The sequence below is a fragment of the Sus scrofa genome, chromosome 4 (assembly GCF_054392235.1).
Source record: "Sus scrofa isolate SSC_HxYL_T2T_F1_AM1 chromosome 4, Sscrofa_HxYL_maternal_Yorkshire_Landrace_v2.0, whole genome shotgun sequence".
Classification (NCBI taxonomy): Eukaryota; Metazoa; Chordata; class Mammalia; order Artiodactyla; family Suidae; genus Sus; species Sus scrofa.
The window spans coordinates 136,133,943-136,153,484 of NC_139386.1; the positions used below are offsets into that span (position 1 = coordinate 136,133,943).

A 19,542-nucleotide genomic window follows, 5' to 3' on the forward strand; every position below is an offset into this window, starting at 1 on the left:
ACCACACTTTTCCGTGGCCTGCGACCTTCACTCGGGAATGTATTGCGGCCATGTCCCCGTGTCATTAAACATAGGTCTACATTATCGGTTTTGACAGCCTTGAACGCTCCCTGGTCCGGTCGCCACAGTGGCTCTTTCCACTTTATATGGAGTGTTACACCCCAGCTGTTCAGTGTGCCCGCAGTTCTAGCAGCCAGGGGTCTTTAGGCATCAAAAATGCGCTGCTTATAAGCGTTCACATGGGCCCAGAGTCAGCCCAGTCGTCTTCTCAAACTGAAGGGCACCTGCAAAGGCAACCAGGAGCACAGAGCAACACTCAGACTCCTTGCCGAGGTCACTGATTTAGTCACAGCTTCTCAGCTGACATCGCGCTGGTTAGCTCTCCATATTAGGCTGGCGTTGATATGGGCCGTGATGCTAAAAGCTGCCAACGGCCACCCCTGCAAATGTGCTCTAGGCCCCAGAGGAAATGGAACCTCTACCCGGGGCCAGAGGTCAGCGCTGCTCTCGGAGGAGAAAGGGAGGCACTCTTTAAAGCATGAGTTGGCGGGGCTCCCCGGCTGGTCTTCCCGCAGCCTTCCAGAAGACTGGAGGAAGATAAGAATGAGAAAAATCCCTTCGCAGGACAAGCTGCAGATGCCAGAAATGGGAATTTGTGGAACGAAAGATGCGGGTCAACAATAGTTCGAGACAAGGGAGCCCGTGTTTGACAAGGGCCCACCTCTGCCAGGCTCCCCGGTGGGCAGCGCCTGCCTTTCAAGAGCTGCCGGTCTGGGAGGGAGAGGGAAGAAAGGCCGCACAAGGGCACAGATGCCCGTGACCCAGTGGAATGGAAGGCAGGAACCAGAACGCTGCCGTGGCGGTTCCCGAGTGGGGGTTCACCTGGGCTTGGAAGGTCAGCTCTGGCTTCAATAAGCAGGGTGGGGGCCTGGGGCACAGCACGAGCAAAGGCGTACAGGTGGGAGGCACGGTGTGTGCTGTCGAAGCACCTACTGTGTGCCTGTTGACCCAACTGGGCCCTGGGGCAGGATGGCGATTGTCCCTGTTCTCCTGGAATTTACATCCCAACAGGAAGACAGACCTTAAACAAGTCACAGCACGTGTGAGCCACACACGTTGTGAAAGGAGAAGGGGATTCTCAGAGCAGGTGGCTTTTTTTGGCTGAAACATGAGACAGATGCAAGGGGCCAGGGAGACAGTGTAGGGTGGGTGTCGAGAGCCTCGGGTGTTGGGACAGAACTTGGCGTCTGTGTGTCCCCTGAAGACTGTGGGTCAGGGAGTCACACTGATGGAGCTTGATACGGCTGCACTGAAAAGGATGAGCAGGAGCTGACCCTGGCGTTTTTCCTAAACTTCTTCTCCCCAGATTTAGTCTGTCCTGTAAACAGCTCTTCTCATCACCAAATGGGCCCCGAGAGCTGGGCAGTGATCCTTTCTCCATTTCCTCTCCTGAAAAACAGATACATGACAGCGTTTCCTCCCAACTCCAAAGGGACATTTTCAATGCGAATGAGATAAAAGGACGGAGGCGTTCTTTGGAAGAAAGGCACCATGTAAATATCATCATCATCATCATTATCCTCATCAGCTCCCATCACAGCAAGTCTGGAGCCCATCAAAATGGCATCTTCTATTCGAAACATCAATCACCTACTCCAGAAATAACTCCAGATTGTCATCGTTGATGCCTGTAAGCTGGCCTGACAGCTTCCGTGGAGAAGTCACAGGTTTCCCTGGTCCCTGGAAAGGCTGCTCCAAAGACACACTTGCCTTAGGGAGCTGTTGGCAGATCAGACTGCTTCTCACCTCCCTCCCAAACCCTCATTCCTAACTCGGGGAAAGCTGGACCACTTATAGCACAAGATAACGGGGGTTATCAGCTTTTAGGGGAACATTTAAGTGCCAAATATGCCACTGTCACTATAAATAAATGAAGGATTCAAACCAGTTTGCCCCCTAACCACCTGGTATATTTTATATTTTATATTTATAGCCTGGGCTGGCTTGTGACATGAATGCCTAAGAGCAGTGATGGGCCCCTAGGTCTTGGGATGCCCCTTGACTTATAAATAGAAAGTTTAATCATTTGGTTATGAAGGCAAAGAAAGAGCTTGGGTGAACGAACACAGCCCTAGGAAGGTTGTTTGCTTTTCCCTAGGCTTCAATTTTTTAAATAATTTGTTCCTGCTCAGGGACAGGGAGACTTATTGACTAGATGGGGCTTTGGGACAGAACTCAGAGGACGATTGCTCACAGTTAAACTAGGAAACCTCATGCTACGAGTGAAATTTCCCATCACCCCATCAGGTTCACGACTGCATATTTCACACTGATGTAGGACAAGTTCAAGGACAAACAAGTTCTGATTCCAAGCAGCAGTCGAGCTACGTAGAAATGTTGGGTCTTCTGCCTCTAGAAAGAGCTCATGGAATAAACAGATTCATGGCCGTGGATCCAAGAGAGGCTTAGAATTCCAGGGTAGGATATGAACAAGCATCCATTCTGCTTATATGGGAACCAGAGGAGTGGATGAGGCTCCTGAGAGGTAACTCGGGGACAGCCCTAGGCTTGCTTTTGTCCTGGACCTAATAACCACCGAGGGAGACAGATGGAACCCATCACCATGGCTAGGGGGTAACAAGGAGTCTGAAGGAAAACAGAATTCACCCTTGCTTGGAGCAAATGGAAAGATTTTCATGGAGATCCCGTTGTGAAAACAAATCCGACTAGGAACCATGAGGTTGCAGGATCAATCCCTGGCCTCCCTCAGTGGGTTAAGGATCCGGCGTTGCCATGAGCTGTGGTGTAGGTCCCAGACGCGGCTCGGATCCCATGTTGCTGTGGCTGTGGTGTAGGCCAGCGGCCACAGCTCTGATTAGACCCCTAGGCTGGGAACCCCCATATGCCGCGGGTGCAGCCCTGAAAAGATAAAAAGACAAAAAAAAAAAAAAAAAAAAGATTTTCATGAAGGTCTGTTTCAAAGGTCTGATGTTCAGGCTACAAACAAGGGGGGTGATGGGTGAAATCCCCAGAAACCAGCTGCCAGCAGCACTTCTGGGCCCAAGAGGACCAGGCCAGGAAATGGCGCTGCTGGGTCTGGGTCAGAGAACCAAGGGCCACACGGCTCCAGCCAGAGACCAGGATCCAGAGCCTCTTTCTTCTCACTGTCTGACTTGATGGTGCCCCCTTGGCGGGACGCAACTGCTGGACGGCTGGTGAGGAGACGGGGGAGGTTCTGTGCAGGGGCCAGCTTCTTGGCACGGAGCTGGCACAGGTGGGCGGAGAAAGGAGCCCAAGGGCTGGAAGACGACCCACACAACGCCACTGGGAAAACGAGCTCTCGGGCCCCCCAAGAGCAGCCTGGACGGGCTCTGGCCCTCCAGCGTCGGCGTTTCATCCTGTTCCTTAGGCACACGCCAGTTGTGTGGTCCCGTTCCCTCTCCCTCTCTCTGTGTCTCAACATGAGCAGGAGGACATGAGCCCGAGGAGAAAACGTCACACCCCAGACCCGCGAGTCCTGTGCCTCTTTCGTGAGCGCCGTTGGTTCTAAAATTAGGCCAGTCTCTGGGGCACCTGGTGTCCAAAAACAGCCACTTGCCTTTTGACTGCATGTCCATGACCTGCTGGCGACATGAAGTTGTCTAGGATCCCAAACAACCTGCTTTCTGCGTTTCCGCTCTGTCCATGCCCACAGCCGGCCTACAGGGCACAGACCGTTTGGGTTTTACATGGTTGTGTTGCTCACGGGGTGAATATTCCGTCTAAACTAAGAGTGGTGAGTTCCCCATTCTCGGGGCTGTTCAAATGGAGCCTAAAGGACCACATCCAAGAACAGGTGCAGGTGATGCCCCAGCCAGAAAATCGGGTGTGGGCGACATCCAGTGCCCTTCACCGCCTGGAATTCCAGGTGTAGGTGTTTGTACTCTTAGGATTTGGAGGGACTTTCTTTTCCTCGGTGGCCCCCACGCCGGTCTCCCTAACACGCGAAGGCTGCCACTCCTATTAAATAGCAGGAATAAGGCTCCCACTCCCAGCAGGACAGTAGGAGATCTGGGACTCGCTCCTCTGCCAAATGACCAAGACTTTAAGAATTATGTAAAATCTCTGGAAATGGGAAGCTCCCGCTGTGGCACAGTAGGTTAAGAATCCGACTGCAGCGGATCAGGCTGCTACAGAGGTACAGGTTCAGCCCCCGACCCAGTGCAATGGGATAAAGGATCCGGAGCGGCCACAGCTGTGGCTTGGATTCAGTCCCTTGCCCGGGAACTTCCATATGCCACAGGTGCAGCCACTAAAAAGAGAAATGAAAAAGAAAAAAAAAATCTCTGGAAATGATCTTATGTGTATATATCAGATGAAGAAACACTTAGACGAGAAAACCTACTAAATTAGGGAAGATCAGTGAGCGTCTGCGGGATTGAACGTGCACCCTTCCCCCTCCCCTCCCAGCCCAGTAAATCCTTCCTCCTCCCAGCTGAGTCCTCCCTCCCGGCTCAGTCCCCCCTCCAGGCCCAGTAAGACCGTGCCCCCTCTCCATGGGGAGCCAGGGACACAGCCCACTCTCCCTGCAGTGCCTGTGTTGCCCCCCCGCCCCCCTGCTACCTGTCACTGATGCTCATTTCTGGACAGGTGCGGCCAGGAGGTGAGGCGCCCTCCTCTCCCAGCCCCACAGATGGGACAGAGCCACTGCACCCGGAGGATACTGGGGCCCTGGACAGGGGTCCAACCAGCAGAGCCAGGGTACGTGACTGCCCCACAACCAGCCCACAGCAGCTACAGCAGAGACTTCACTCAGAGAGGAGCACAGCACTGTCCCTGCTCTTAGCTGCGGAGGTTCCCGGGGGCGCAGAGATTCCCGGGGGTAGGGAGGGGACACTGTGGAACACAGCCCCAGTTTCCTCACCGGAGAAATGACTTCTTTTGCAACAGAGTGTGGAAAAGTCCCTGTAAGGATGCGGTCCAGAACGGGGTGGGGGGGGAGCTGATTGATAGGGAAAGCAGCTGGGTGGGGGGGGGAGCTGGTGGTTTCCCTGGAGGTGTAGCCTCAATTGCAGGCATCCAGATTGGAAAGGAAGAGTCAAACTCTCTCTGTGCACAGATGGCATGATTTTATAGATAGAAAATCCTAAGGGAGCCACTAGAAAATGATTAGAACTAATAAACAAATTCACCAAGGTTTTAGGATACAAGATCAATATTTTAAAAATCAATTGCATTCCTATATACTTGCAATAAACAGTCCAAAAATAAAACTAAGAAAATAATTTCACTTACAATATCATCAGAAAGAGTAAAATACCTGGGAATAAATTTAATAAAAGAAGTGTAAACCTTACACTCCAAAAATTTTTAAAAATTGTCTAAAGAAATTAAAGAGGAAGTGTCTGCCGTAGCTCAGGGGTAACGAAGCTGACTAGTTCCATGAGGATGAAGGTTTGATCCCTGGCCTCGCTCAATGGGTTGAGGATCCAGTGCTGCTGTGGTTGTGGTGTAGGCCAGCAGCTACAGCTCTGATCCGACCCCTAGCCTGGGAATTTGCATATGCTGCGGGTGCAGCCCTAAAAAGACAGACAGACATTAAAGGAAATGGAGTTATCTGTTGGCTCAGCAGGTTAAGGATCTGCATTGTCACTGCCTTGACTCGGCTGGCTGCTGTGGCTCAGGTTCAACCCCTGGCTCTGCTGTGGGTGCAGCCAAAACAAAAACAAAACAAAGATAAAAGAAATGAGAGAAGAACTAAGTAAATGGAAAACCTCTCACGTCCGTTTATTAGACACCTAATGTTGTTAAGACGGCACTACTGCCCAATGTGCAGATTCAATGCAACACGTATTGGAATCCTAGCTGAGCCCTTTGTTAAAGTTGGAAAGCTGATTCCAAAATGCACGTGTAATTTCAAGGAGCCCCAAATAGCCAAGGCAATACTGAAGAAGAAAAATAAATTTGGAGGACTCAGACGTCCCAATTTCAAACTAGCCGCAAGAGTAATCAAAACGGTGTGGTACCGGCATAGGATAGACACAGAGATGGATGGAATGGAACTGAGACTCCAGAAATAGACCTCGTGTCTACGGCCAACTGCTTCAACAAGTGGGTCAAAACTAGTCAATGGGGAAAAGACCAGTCTTCTACTCTCCTGGGACAAACATATACCCACATGCCAAAGAACGAAGTCAGACCCTCCCCTTACACCACAGACAAAAGTTAACTTAAAAGGGTTCAAATGCCTAAATATTAAGAGCAAAAACAGAAAACTCCTAGAAGGAAACATAGAAGTAAATCTGCATGACCTTGGTTTTGACAATGGATTCTTAGATTTGATACCAAAAGCACAAGCAACGACAACAAAAAACCAGATAAATTAGACTTCTCAAAATTGGAAACTTCTGTGCTTCAAAGAACAGTGTCAAGAACATTAAGAGACAACTCCCCAAATTAGAGAAAATGTATCATACATCTGATAAGGTATTGTATCTAGACATCTAAAGAAGTCTTACACCTCCGTGATAAAAAATACAAATACAGGAGTTCCCGTCGTGGCTCAGTGGTTGACAAATCTGACTGGGAGCCATGAGGTTTCAGGTTTGATCCCTGGCCTCACTCAGTGGGTTGGGGATCCGGCGTTGCCGTGAGCTGTGGTGCAGGTCACAGACTCGGCTTGGATGTGGCATTGCTGTGGCTCTGGCGTAGGCCGGCGGCTATAGCTCTGATTAGACCCCTAGCCTGGGAATCTCCATATGCCACAGAAGTGAGTGGCCCTAGAAAAAAGGCAAAAAGACCAAAAAAAAAATGCAAATACAAATAACCTAATTTTAAAATGAGTAAAATATCTAAAAAGGACATTTCTCCAGAGAAGATAAACAAATGACCAATAAACACGTGGGGAAAAAATGTTTAACATTATTTGTCATAATGCAGATCCGAGTCACGATGAGACGCCACTTCACACTCGTTTCGGATGTCAAGATCTCAAAGGGCAGATAATCACAAGGCACAGGCAGGGATGGGGAGAATCAGAGCCCTCATCCCTGCAGATCGCGTGCAAAAACGCAGCCCCTTTGGGAAAAGCAGTGTGGCCATTCCTCAAGTGCTTAAACACTGAGTTACCATAGAAGCCAGCAATTCCACTCTGGGGATGAAAGCACGCGTCCGCACAAAAGCTTGTACGTGCGTGTTTATAGCAGCACCATTCAAAATAACCAAAGCGGAGCAACAACCCAAACGTATCATCAACCGAAGGGTGGGTACATGAAAGGTGTTATCTCCACACAGTGGAATAATCTTCAGCCACAAGAAGAACAGAGTCCCGAGAGCTGCGACAACACGAACGAGCCTCGAAAACACGCCCAGAGAGAGAGGCCGGTCGCAAAGGACCACAGAGTATATGGTTCCATTTATGTGACACCCCAGAGCAGGCAAATCCGTAGAGACAGAACGTGGATTGGCTTAGGGCTGGGAGTGGGGGGAGGAGTGTGGACGAAGAATAGAGAGGGAGCAATAGCTCAAGGACAGGGGGTTTTGACGTAAGGAAAATATTAAAAAACCAACCGTGGCCATGGCTGCACCTATCCGTGACTGTGCTGACAACCACTGAATTGCACGCTGGAAATGGATGACTGGCTTGTCGTATGAATTATATCTCAATAAAGCTGGTTTTTTAATGACAGTGCTAGTACCCTGTCGTCTTCGTGTCTCAGGGTGGCTGGGATCATCAAAAGACGGAAAGCTGTCAAAGGGCTCGGTATCCGATGCAGCGCTGTGGCCTGTTCTGCTCTTGAATGGGATTAATCAGCTAGTCACCAGCGCCTGTCAGTTCAACACTCAGAAGCTGCCATTCCCAAAACTCCCTTCGCCCCCAATCGGATTTCCTCTTCTTGAGCCGTTAAAATTCATGACTGAGCCAGCCCTTGCCAGAGTGCCGCATAGTGACTGCTTATGGAATGCTTCCCACCATCACAGCCTTTTTCACGTCTTCACAAAACCAGAGTGCGCGTGATAACCGCACATCCAGGTTCCTTGTTAGTCAGCCCTGGCGTCCACGTCCTGAATAGTCACAGCGCCTTTCTTCTCAAGCCCAAACCTGTTACATGTTGGCCATCACGGTGCGTTTCTGAGCTGGGGTGAACAGCAGTCTGAGATGAGATCAGAGTTGCTCAGGTAGCAGGTTTGAGAGTCATACTGAAAGACGCTGGTTCTCGGCCCTGCGGGCAGCACCAGAAGCTGGTTCTCAGCCGTGCGGGCAGCACCAACCCGGCACTTTGATGTGGAAGAAGGAGGGAGAAATCAAGGCCCCTTTCCAGGGGCATTGGCTTCGCTTTGCCTGGCCTGTCCAACCCTGCCATCTAAATACCCCTTCTGGAGTTCCCGTCGTGGCACAGTGGAAACGAATCCAACTAGGAACCATGATGTTGCGGGTTTGATCCCTGTCCTTGCTCAGCAGGTTAAGGATCTGGCTCTGCCGTGAGCTGTGGTGTAGGCCACAGACACGGCTCAGATCTGGCGTGGCTGTGGCTGTGATGTAGGCCGGCAGCTGTAGTTCCGATTGGACCCCTACTGGGGACCTCCATATGCCACAGGTGCAGGCCTAAAAAAAAAAATAAACGCATATGTAAATACCCCTTCCTTTTTTGGTCCAGTGGTACTGCCTTGGACTGCAGCCCACCCTGTTTGGCTTGCAAGCAGCTGATGCTCCGTGGTCTCATTTTGAAACTTTTAAAATAATGTTTAATGATAATAACTTTTTTTAAGCTGTATGTGTCTGGCACGGTGCCAGGATGTTTCTGTGCCTCGTCCCCTAACCCTCACAAGTGCCCAGAGAGGCAGGTGACAAAATGGAAACCCCAGAGAGGCTCGGTCCCTGGACAGAGTCACAGGGCTAGTGACTCTGGGCAGCATTCGCTGCTGTGCATTGAAAACAGGTGCGCTGCTAGCATTTTAAAACGATAGCTCATCAAGCCATTCTCAGAGTGTAGAAAGTGTTCTTACCTCTGCTTTTCCATGTTTATGCAGATCCCGGAGTGTGTCACCCTCTTTCCCAGAGGCATCCCTTAGCTGAGCCTCAAAAGCAAGGGCGACCTGGACATCCCTGAATGCAGTTTTGGCGGGAAAATTGTGGAGTAACAGCGCCCTCGCGTGGTCATTTGCATTTTTTCATGAGGCCTTTTGGCCCCTAGAAGGAGGTGAGGAATGTGGGGCCGCTGAGCTGGAGACCTCAGAATGAGCGTTTAACTCCTGGTAAACTGAGCCTTGCCAGGACCTGGCCGTGGACCTGGCTGTGGCTCTGGCTGTGGGCCTGGCCATGGATCTGGCTGTGGATCAAGCTGTGGGCCTGGTTGGGGACTTGGCTGTGGATTTGGCTGTGGATCTGGCCATGGCTCTGGCTGTGGCTCTGGCCGTGGATCTGGCTGTAGATCTGGCCACGGCTCTGGCTGTGGCTCTGGCTGTAGATCTGGCTGTAGATCTGGCTGTGAGCCTGGCCGTGGATCTGGCTGTAGATCAAGCTGTGGGCCTGACTGGGGACCTGGCTGTGGATTTGGCTGTGGATCTGGCCATGGCTCTGGCTGTGGCTCTGGCCGTGGATGTGGCTGTAGATCTGGCCATGGCTCTGGCTGTGGGCCTGGCTGTGGATTTGGCTGTGGATCTGGCCATGGCTCTGGCTGTGGCTCTGACCGTGGATCTGGCTGTAGATCTGGCCATGGCTCTGGCTGTGGGCCTGGCTGTGGATTTGGCTATGGATCTGGCTGTGGCTCTGGCTGTAGATCTGGCTGTGAGCCTGGCCGTGGATCTGGCTGTAGATCAAGCTGTGGGCCTGGCTGGGGACCTGGCTGTGGATTTGGCTGTGGATCTGGCCATGGCTCTGGCTGTGGCTCTGGCTGTGGATCTGGCTGTAGATCTGGCCACGGCTCTGGCTGTGGATCTGGCTGTGGCTCTGGCTGTAGATCTGGCTGTGATTCTGGCTGTGGATCTGGCCTAGGCAGATTCTGTGGCCTGGACTCTGCCACTTTGGCTGAAACCAGAAAGAGTCAGAGACCCTGCAGGGGGGTTTATATTCTTCCACATTGGAATCTGGGAGGGTCTGAGGCTTCACCCTACCCACTCCTTAGCCCCCATCTGCATTTTCTTGCACACAGCAGGAGCTCGTTAGCTAAGGATTTGTTCTTTGGCTGAAAAATAAAGTCGCCAACTAGGAGGTAGAGGTGAGGGTGGCAACATTTTATTCTTTTTAACTATTCATACCCTTGTGTGAAATATGTCCATCTGACACCTATCTGGTAACAGGTGCTTCAGGAAAAAGGAAAGCACCTTAGGTTAATGAGATCCATGAATAAGTGGGAACAGCAAGCAATAGCAAATGGTGGCAGAATGGGGGGGGGGGGGCAGCGGAGGGGGCTGGCCCAGGCCATCGCAGTCAGACTCGGCCCTCTTTGCCCAGCCCTCAAGTGCGTGAAGACCCCACGAGGGCATTTTTGCTCAGCATACCTATGGTCCCTACTGGACCCGCGTTGCTGCCTGGTGTGCCGCCTGTGGGCTTAAAGAAACAAAGCTCCCAGGATTGTGCAGGTGGAGTCAACTACGAGGAAGTGGCTTTTGTGCAGTGGCTGAGACGTCCAGGATGTGCCTCTGACCAGCTGGGGCCCCGGGAGTGGCATTGCAGTCCCAGGCCATGTCCAAGGGCTCAAAGCCAGGGCGGCTGCCGGTGTGACTCCAGGGTGAGTCCAAGTCTGAGGCAGGAGGAGACCAGTGGCTGAGCAAGAGGATGCTTCCCTGCTCAGCTTTTTATTCTGTTCAGCACTGCCCCCTCCGCCCCCGACTGGATGAGCTCCTCTGGAGGGCTGCCTGGGAACCGGCCCACTGAGTCCCATATTAATCTCATCCAGAAATACCCTGGCGACCACCCAGTGACCCGGGCGCTCGGTGGCCCAGTCAGGCTGACCTGTAAAATTCACCGCCCCCCTGGCAGCAGCTGTCGTCAAACACAGCTCTTTAGCTGCTTGTGCCCAAGCTATTCTCCCTTCGACGCCAGACACTGAGGGGGGGACAGCTCTTCCCTACGTGGCACCCCCAGCTTCCATCAGCTCAGGCCGGCTCCAAGGTATAAACAGTCAAACTCACAGGTGTGGGCCCAATATAAAGAAACCACGGCGTTTCTCTGATTACACAGGTGTGTCCCCCACGGAGGACCGCGAGCACTGAGGTGGGGGCCTACTGGCCACTGCATTCCCGGTGCTTAGTGTGCAGTTTGACGCGTAGTAGGAGCTCAGATAATGCGTGACCCAGGAAGGCATGAGTCAGTGAGAGAACAGAGTCACCTGTGCCTCCCAGCTGCCGGGCTGCCTCCGCGGCCCCTGGAGCCGCCTGAAAACCATGCTTAACCTCTGCTCAGCATCTGAAACAAGCTTTACATTTTCTTCAGAGTCAAGAAGCTTCGTTTGCAAAATCCCAGCCTCCCCTGTTTTCACCGTGTTATCCCTGCAGGGATCCAGAAACTCCCCGACCCCAGTGCAGCCCTGGGTGGGGGGAGCCAGGAAGACGCTGCAGTCATGGCCATGACCGTCCTGAGGAGCCTGCGACGCTCTGGGCTTTTCCCGGAGGATCCGATGGAAACGTCGCAGCCGGCAAGCCTGCTGGGCTGCCAGGTCTGCCCTAATTCTGTGAGGCGGGCTTCCAGAACGATCTAGAGAAGGGGGAGACCCAGTCCAAGGTCATCCCTTGCGAGCGTCTCTGCTTTCAGGGTCTCGGTTTTGCTTGTGAGGACCAGGGATAGTCGCAGGAGTGGGGAGCTCACACCCCCTCCACTCCCCGGGGGGCGGGGCACGGGGAAACCACGCCCCCAGTTCATCCCAGTTAGTCTTCGTTGGGTGGAGCTGAGCTCCAGCATCAGAACTGCTTTCCCGGGGGCGCCCTGGTGGGCTAGCGGGTAGAATCCCTGCTTTCACTGCTGCGCCCCCCCCCCCCCCCCCCGTTCAATCTGGGAACTGAGATCCCGCACCAAGTTGCTGCACCCTGTGACCAGAAAAGAGAGAAAAAATCGCTTTCAGATCCTTGCTTGCGCCCTTACAGGGCTGACACCAAAATGTGGCTTCGCCAGGGGCTAGTGACCCGTGCTTCTCTCGGTCTTCAGGCTAATTGCCAACGACAATCGGAAGCATCATGGTAACAAACAGATGGAATAGGCTTGACCCTACGCCACGTGTGACTATAACCTTCATTGAAATACTTGGTATTTTTGATGTTCACAAGCTGAGGGGACAGTATGCTTGTTGTGTAAACACAGCTTCAACCAGAACAGTCATCCTAAGAGCCCAAAGCAGGCCACCTCCCTGGGCCCTTCTGTGCGGAAATTCCAGAGCCTCTGCTGGCCCGTGACTGTCTTCCGTAAGCCCGTTTCCTCCTCTGCTGAAACAGTAAAGGCTACCCAGTCGCTGAGTACTTTCTGTTTTCCAGGCACCGAGCTGGATGTTTGCATGGGATTGCCTCACTGAACTGTCATAGCGACAGTATCAAGTCAGTTCTTAGCTCTCTGTGCCCCGGGCTCTCAGCTGTAAGGTGGAGATGATCGTGCTGCCTCTTGGAGCAGGAGTAGAGGTTGAAAGAGGCGGTGGTGTCGAGCGCTCGGCCCTGATGGTACCAAGAAATGGAGGTGATGTGATGTGAGCGAGGCTGCAGGTGAGCGGTGGAGGGAGAGGAGGAGGAGGAGATCCTGGCTCCCGCGGGCAGAGGCTCTGGCTGCTCTTGGGCTCTCTTCAGGTGGGCATCCCGAGCTGCCGTCTCCCCCAGGCATGAGCCCTGAGAGGCTTCGACCACGTCTCTTACAGGTTTAATGCGCGTTAGCTGAATCCACACCCGACTGAAGGAAGAGGGGCCTGAGACGTCTGATGAGGAGGTGGATCTGGCCTCAGATGGCCCCACCTTGGCTGCCAACATCTCAGAGTTCCGCTTGTGGCTCGTCGGGTTAAGAACCCAACTAGTAACCCTGAGGACCCGGGTTTGATCCCTGGCCTCACTCAATGGGTTAAAGATCTGGCGTTGCTGTGAGCTGTGGTGTAGGTCAGCAGCTGTGGCTCGGATTCAGTCCCTAATCTGGGAACTTCCATATGCCCCAGGTGCAGCCCTAAAAAGGAAAGAAAAAACAGGAGATCCTTTCATGACTCAGTGGAAGCGAATCTGACCAGGATCCATGAGGACATAGGTTTGATCCCTGGCCTCGCTCGGTGGTTAAGGATTCGGCATTGCCATGAGCTGTGGTGTAGGTCGCAGATGCAGCTCAGATCTGGTGTAGCTGTGGTGTAGGCTGGCGACTACAGCTCCAATTCGACCCCCACCTGGGAACCTCCATATGCCTTGGGCGAGGCCCTAAAAAGAAAAGAAAAGCAAACATCTTGTTTCTCTCTTGTTGACGCCCTGTCCCATCTGAAGCTCCCCACCCACTCCACGCACCTTCTTACGAGGGGCTTGGAGGGAAAGCAGAAAGAACCTGTCAGGAGCAGGCCCTGCCCGGGAGTCCAGACAGGGCCGAGGGCTTAGGGTGCGGGGAACCTGGGGATGAGATCTGAAAGCCAGTAACTAAGGATACAAGAGCCCCCGGCAGGAGGGAAGGGACCATGGGAGTGTGTGACAGAGACGGGCTGTCCCACTCATCCTTCAGGAGGGGGCACTTGAAGTTCCCCACAGCACCTGCCACCCACTGGAGCTCCCTTCCCAGCCTCCTTTCAGCTAAGAACAGCCGCTGGCACCGTTTCTGGCCTGGGGGTGTGCGGGGCAAGGATGTGAACAGTTCTCGGGCCAAAGGCCCTGCTCTGCCGTCTCTACCTGCCCCTGGGCCCAACCCCAGACCCCGGCCTGGTGACAAAGGCAAGGACCTGGGGTCAGTGTGGCAACAAGAGGGGAGGGGCCGGGCTTCCTAGCCAACGCCGCCCTGGGCCACTCTCGTGTCTCTAGATCGTCACTGAGGGTTTTATAAACTTGTGTCTGGATAAAGCAACCCAGCCCCTACACACTTGTCCATTGTCCAGAGTGAGTCCAATAACCAGGTGTCAGATGAGCGCAGCCAGAATCCCAGCTGGTAGACTCCCAAGTCCAAGCCATCCCGACAGCTCCCCGGGGCCTCCTGGGAGGGGGCATGGACTGGTTTGGGGAGATTCAAAGGAAAGAGCCATCTCACACTTCGGATGCCACCTGCTGCCAGGTTGCACTGGGAGGGCAGTTAGCCTCTTCGGGGCCCAAAGACCTCATTCACCACATGGGGCGGCAGGCACTGAGCTGCACGGAGGCCGAGGGGAGGACCTCGCAAGGTGCGGTGCGCGGCCCCATTCCGGGCACCTGTGGAAGCGTAGAGGTGCTCCGTAGGCGGAACGTTGCCTCCCCCGAGTCGGGCGCCCCAGAGAGCCCGGTAGGGACGTTCGCGGAAGGAAGGGGACCTGCTAAGGGGAGGAGCCCCGGTGCTGGCGCCGCAAGACTTTAGGGGGTCGGACGTGAGACCCACGCAGTGCAGTTTTGCTGAGAGGCAGAGCGCGGCCTCACTCGGTCGTGCAAGTTGTATCTGGACTCCGCTGTGGTTAGAACTGCAGGGCGCGTCCGTCCGTCTCGCCCTTGCGCGGTGCTTCGGGCTGCCGGGCGCTCCGAGACCCTCGCCTGCGCTCAGCGTTCGCAGCCCCGCGCCCCCTGCGCCTCTATCCTTCCCCTGCCTCCTTCCACCCTCCAGGGAAAGTGGGGATCGATCGCAGGACACTACGAGCTTTTTAGGGAGACGGAAGTCGATGTGTCCTGCAGCGCTTTAGAGAACAAAATATCCTTCGTTCTATTTCTCAGTACAGGAACCTGCCTGCGTGTGTCACATAGCATTAGTTGGAGTACCGACTTTAGTTATTCGGGTGGGTTTCGCTTTGGGGAGGGCTGCTTTTTTCTTTTTGGGGGTTGTTGTTATGATTTCCAGTCCGTGAAGGAATTATTGGCATTTTTACAGCCTCGCCGGCCTCAGCGTGGCTTCGAGGGCATCCTCGCCCTGAAGCGGGTTTCACAGGCTTGCCCACGTGAGGAGGGGCTCAGCGTCAGGTGCACGCCTGGCGCCCAGCGCGTCTGTCCTTGTGACTTCTGACTTGAGGACCGTTTTAGAACCACAGTGTGTTTCCTTTGTCCTAACGTGTAAGATGCGACTCTCCAGATTGGCAGGAGTGTGGGCCTCTGACTGAACCTCAAATTCAGCAACCCTAGAGGACTCTGAGGTGTCCCCCAGGATCCCGTTAGAGTCCCAGTAATGACGTTTGGCTTCCCAGACAGACTTCTGAACCTACTGAGAAATAAGCAAAAGATCAAGTACTTAAAGACCAAAATATCAGCTTTTTTGCTGACAAAGAGCTGATGTGTATCTATTAGCAAAAGGAAACAGCTTTAGGAGCTGCCATTTCCAGGCCATCCATGCTGGGCCGTGGAGTTCCCTGGTGGCTCAGGGGGTTAAGAGTCCAGTGTGGTCACTGCCGTAGGGCGGGTTGCATCCCTGGGCCCAAGAGCTTCCTCCCTGTGCAGGGCAGAAGCTGCCCTGGAGCAGCCGAACCGGGCAGGTGCTCACAGAAATGAACCTGCTCCCAGGGGGAGGTCTCTGGCCTCAGCCAGACTCACAGTTTTGCTTCCCAAATTCACAAAGGAGAAAGTCCTGGCCGGGGCTCTTCCTTTCCCTCAAAGTCTTCCTGAGGCAAATGCTGAAAGAATGACAGTTTCCTTCAAGAGGGACATCTGGTGGCCCTTGGATCTGTTCCATTCTGACGCAGTGGTCAGATCACCGCTGGTCCATGCTTTCTGGTGTCAACCGAACACCCAAGTTGCATCCTGGCGTTCACACCTCCCACAGCTGCAGTCACTTCTTGGTCTGCCTGACGCCCAGCCCCACACACCCCAGCCGTCATCTGCGGGCACCTGGGGCACTGCGGCTGGAGCTCAAATTGCATCTTACGCCCCTTAAATGATACGACCTCTTCCTCTTCTGTCCTTGTGGAGACACGTTCTGTTGGCCGTTTCCACAGTTTGTAGACTTCAGTGTCATTAGGTGTCACATGGACCCACGACAATAATAAACGGAAAACCTGATCATTGTGTGGGAGCTTTAAGTCTGTTCCATTTAAATGAGTCATATCATTAAGTAAATACACAGTTTCCTGTAAGCCTTTCATCGGTTACATAAGTACCAGGGCAGTTCACTCTGACCCTGAGTTTTGTTACAGTTTGGTCCTTGTTCTGCAAAATTTTCATTCTTGGATTACCAGTTTTCAGGGACACCTGCCAATTCCTCCCTTTGCCTTCAGTTCTCTGAGCATTGAGAGTGTGTGTGTGTGTGTGTGTGCTGCGTCCCAGTCTTACGAACTGAAGGTACCTTTCCTGTTTTCCAGCAACCTGAATCGATGCCAACCTTCCACTGGGCTCCCCTGTTGGTGTGGGGGGTGTGCCCTGCTGGCTGCTCCAAAGCTTTCCACTGGGCTTTGCAGGCTCCGCGATAAGGCATGTGGCACTGGAAAGAAACAGAACCTGCAGACCCTTCAGAGGCTCGGCCTTCTCCTCGGCGGACTGGGCTGCTGGGCAGAGGTGTAGGAGACCCTGGCTGCTCCTCCGTGCTGCTGTCACATTCCCAGTAACCCTCCCCCGTCCTCCACTGGGTACCCACCTCCCATGCTTTAGGACTCGCTTCTCTCTCTCCTCCTGCCCTGTGAATCCCTCCAGGGCAAAACCCCTGTTCTGCTCTTGCGATCTAGTCCAGCCAGCTCCTGACTTCTGCAGGAGCTCAGGTAATACCTGAGGGAGGGGAAGGGAAGGTGGGAAGGCGGTGAGGGAGGCCAGAGGGGACGGAGCAGCCCCAGCCTCCTGAACAAGCTGCGCTCGGCAGCAAGCCGTTCCCCACGTTTCCCACTGTCGCCTCCTTCCTCTCCATCGTTCCCAGTCCATCCATGTCACCTCCTCACTCCCACGTGCATCCACATCACCCCCTAGTGCCCCGCCCCAACACCCTTCCTCAGGGAGCCCCCAGGCAGCACACGGACACAGTCACACTCTGTCTTCTGTCCCTGCTTTGCCTACTTCCTGGCTCTTCGTCACCTGCAATTCTTTCAGCTGCTTGCTGGTTGTCGTCTGTCCCCTGCACTAGAATGAAGCTCCGGGAGGTACCACAGCTTCGTGTCTGAAACGGTGCCTGGCTCGTGGGAAGTGTTCATGAGCTTCGATGGAATGACTAAATGGAGGAGAAGCGGGAAGGGAGGGTCCCCCCTCCCTTTTGCCCCATTAAATACACTTTAAAATGTGGCGTGTGGGGAGTTTTCCTGTGGCTCAGCAGGTTAAGGATCCAGCATTGTCGCTGCCGTGGGTCAGGTGGCTGCTGCGGCGTGGGTTCCATCCCTGGCCCAGGAACTTCCACATGCAGTGGGCGTGGCCAAAAAAAGTGGCCATGGGCACCTCCCCAGGGGAAAAGCAAGTGTTCTTCTGCCCTCTGTGACCTGCTCCTGGTCTTCCGTGTAGACTGCGGGGTCCCAAGGCACCCGGGTGGGAAAACAGGTGAGGGAACGGGCTCTGGTCCTGAGACCGTCCCAACCCCACGGCCGTGTGCAGCCAAGGACGGGCTGAGCCTCTGGAGGGTGAGGGGACCTTCACGGACCCTAAAGCCGAGGTCGAGGTCACTTTAGGTCCACGGTGGCCAGGGAGCTGGCGGCCTGGTGAGGGCCTGGAGCTGGACCCGGGAAGCCAGGCGAGGCTGCAAGGCTGCTCCTCATCCGCCTGCACGGTCCTCCTTTCTCCTTCAGCCTGGCACCTGCTTCCTTCCCCCTCTCAGCGCAGACTCTGCCCAGGCACCAAACGCGCTGCTTGAGAGGCTCAGAGGCCCATCTCTCAATTTCACGGGCAGCGTCTAAAGGGTCCAGGGTGGGTCACATGTCTACACCTCTTCCGGTCAGCTGTGAGTGCGGTGGGGGCCACACTGTATGGACATGGCAGCTGGCTCAGGGTTCAGAGAAGAGGTGCGTGGCTGGGGGTCACCCCAAGAGACATCTGCCTTGGGCAGCAGGTGTTGGGCTCCAGGCTCCAACCGTATCTGAGAAGCAGTTTTTGTCATTTCCTTTCACCTGTCCAGCTATTTCCCACAATCGCCCCACAATCGTCCAGCACTGGAAGCTCAGGATCTAAGAGGCTGCTCTCAGAGATAGCTGCTGGGTCACTTGGGCACTGAACACGCGTTTCCAGTGTCAGAGGACCTAAAGCACAATCAGCGACAGAGAAACAGTTATCGCCCTAAGGTGGCCTTAAGCCAAATGCTACGGATGTCCGTGGGCGACTTTCCACCTTCCTCTTTTTGCTCCTGGGCCTGAGAAAACAATTCCTGGAATGTACCCACTGAGGCCAACCGCCCCAACCAAACAAGAGAGTGTATCTTGTGTGGACCCAAAATGCACCTTTCCGTGGGGAATTGTGAGGCCAGCTCGCACAGCCTTCTGCTTTCTCGCTGACTCCTTCTGACTCACCCAGGTAGCTGTCTGGCTCTTTAGCCCAGGGGTATGGGATCCAAGATGACAGCAGGTGAGATCACACTTTGGGTTTTTGGAACACTTGGTATCTTTCAACTGATTTGCCTTTGAGCAAACTTCTCTCATTGTGGGGAGCCTGTTCGATGGTTCAAGGCCTGAGGAGGGGGCTAGCGACAAGGTGGCCCCAGAAGAGGATCTGCTCTGCCCTTTAATGTGAGGCCTTCACAACTATGGACAGAGGCGTATTTCCTAATAATGCAGATGTGTGTCAGTCATTGTCCTGCCTCCTTGCAAGGTTTGGGGCCAGTTCTGCCTGGTCACATGGTACCTGCCCAGTACCTGCCCAGGTACTCCTCCAGGAAGACTTCCGTGGTTTGTGCGAAGAGTCCTGGGCTGGTGGAAGAGAGCTTTGCACGTGGAGAGGGTGCAGCCGAGAGCCACACAGAATCCTGCGGCACAGGCGCTGGCCTCGGGACCTAGCTGATGGCCACTGTGAGCGCAGCCCGCGAGCATCCTCAGCACAGGTGCACAGGTCGTCTCATCTGGGGTCCGGGGTGCGAGCACAGCCGTCTCTCTTCCTGTCCTCCAGGGCCCCTCTCTCCCCATCCCGCGGTCTGTGGACGCCAGGAGAGGAGGGGGAGACCCCCCTTTGCAAGTCTGCAGTTATGCGCCCGCCTCTTTCTGTCTTACACCTTTACCAGTGACTTTGGAACTTAAAAACTACAAATTTGCCTCCTTTATTCTCTGGTTTAAGAATGGGACCTTCCCCCAAAGCAGTGGAGGACTCCTAGCTAGTTCTTGGCTAAGACAAAGACCCTCAGGGGGCAAGTGAATAAAATCAGAGAGCCCAGAACAGGAAGTAAGGAGCAGGGATGGGTGGACATTGGGGGGATGTGAGAGCACAGAAATAATTCTTTAAAGTACTACCCCTCCCCGTGGGAGCCAGGCACTGTGTTCTGAATACGAGGCTTGTTATGACGGCGTTGTGTGCTCCCGTTCTCCTGATTTCATGAAGGCCGTAGACAGACACGCGAACCTTGAAGGGAGG

General features: G+C 54.0%; 1 long non-coding RNA gene across 1 annotated transcript; it reads left to right on the forward strand.

Moving 5' to 3' along the window:
• Positions 1–16,645: 16,645 nt before the first annotated feature.
• LOC146404303 (uncharacterized) lies at positions 16,646–17,283 on the forward strand. The gene is made up of 2 exons (XR_014844975.1): positions 16,646–16,772; positions 17,129–17,283. It is a non-coding gene; the product is annotated as an uncharacterized LOC146404303 (long non-coding RNA).
• The last annotated feature ends 2,259 nt before the right edge of the window (positions 17,284–19,542 follow it).